Source organism: Myotis davidii, unplaced genomic scaffold (genome assembly GCF_000327345.1).
Source record: "Myotis davidii unplaced genomic scaffold, ASM32734v1 scaffold167, whole genome shotgun sequence".
In the NCBI taxonomy this organism is placed as follows: Eukaryota; Metazoa; Chordata; class Mammalia; order Chiroptera; family Vespertilionidae; genus Myotis; species Myotis davidii.
Window position 1 is genome coordinate 1,329,146 of NW_006300048.1, and position 1,688 is coordinate 1,330,833.

Below are 1,688 nucleotides of genomic sequence, written 5' to 3' on the forward strand. Positions count from 1 at the left end.
GTCGTGTCAGCATTTTGAAAATCCCTACCTTAACTCTGGTGCCATGTCACATATAGAAATTTTTTGATATTTGCAACCATAGTAAAACAAAGACTTATATTTTTGATATTTATTTTATATATTTAAATACCATTTTACGAAGAAAAATCAACCAAAAAAATGAGTTCACGTGTCACTTCTGACACACATGTCATAGGTTCGCCATCATTGCTCTAGTTCAACCATAAAAAGAAATGAAGTTGGCCTTGGCTGGTGTGGCTCAGTTGTTGACCCACACAACAGAGGGTGGTGGGTTCGATCCCCAGGTCAGGGCACATACAGGGGGCAACTGATTGATGTTTCTCTCTCTCTCTCCCTTCCTCTTTCTCTAAAATCAATAAAACATATCTCCAGGTGAGGATTAAAAGGAATGAAGCTCCAATTCATGCTACAACATGTATGAGCCTTGAAAACATTATGCAGAGTGAAATAAGCCAGACACAGAAGGACAAATGCTGTATTCTACTTACAGAACATGAATATCTAGAATAAGCAAATTCAGAAATGGAATGTTAATGAGAGGCTAGCAGAGGCTGCAGCGAGGGAGGAATAGGGAGTGCTATGGGTTGAATTGTGCCCCCCCCCCCCGCAAAGATATGCATGAGGACATTTATATGTGATTAATAGCTCAGATTTCATTCACTTATGTCGGGAAGAAGGGGAAGAGATACCTGGGGGTGGAGGATCAGTGAGCACCTGAGCCCCTCCCTCCCACCAGGCAAGATGGTGCTGCCGGGAAGCCTGTGGAGGGATGTGGAGCTTGAGCAAGTGGCTTGACCTCTCTGTGCTTCGGTGTCCTCCGCTGTGAAATCAGGGAGATATGGGTATTTAGTATTGCAAATATATTTAATATTATAAATATTAAACTGGTTAATTCCGTGGTCAGCAAACTGCAGCTCGTAAGCCACATGCGGCTCTTTGGCCCCTTGAGTGTGGCTCTTCCTAAGCCTTAGGAGAACCCTAATTAAATTAATAACAATGTACCTATATAGTTTAAGTTTTAAAAATGTGGCTCTCAAAAGAAATTTCAATCGTTGTACTGTTGACATTTGGCTCTGTTGACTAATGAGTTTGCCGACCACTGGCTTAATTCATAGGAAGAAGGGCTGTGGACTGCGCCCGCTGCATAGCCAGCACTGGCTAAGGCAGTGATGGCGAACCTATGACACGCGAACTCGTTTTTTTGGTTGATTTTTCTTTGTTAAATGGCATTTCAATATATAAAATAAATATCAAAAAATATAAGTCTTTGTTTTACTACGGTTGCAAATATCAAAAAATTTCTATATGTGACACGGCACCAGAGTTAAGTTAGGGTTTTTCAAAACGCTGACACGCCGAGCTCAAAAGGTTCGCCATCACTGGGCTAAGGGTTTGTGCATCAGATTCGCAGTAACAGACACACCCTCTGATGCTCACGGGCTGCTGGGTGAGCAGGCGGGCGGGAAGCACCGGGCCGGAGAGCCCCTGATGTTGTACCGGGTTCTCACTCAGTTGTACCCCAACAGAGAGGTGGGAACTATCCTCGCAGGTTTACACAGAACTGAGCAAGCAGTGTGCAAAGGATTTGCCCGGAATCACAGTTAGGGAGAAGTGACTGAGCCAGAATGCAGATTGGCTCAACAGGGCACCAAACCAAGCCCCACTCT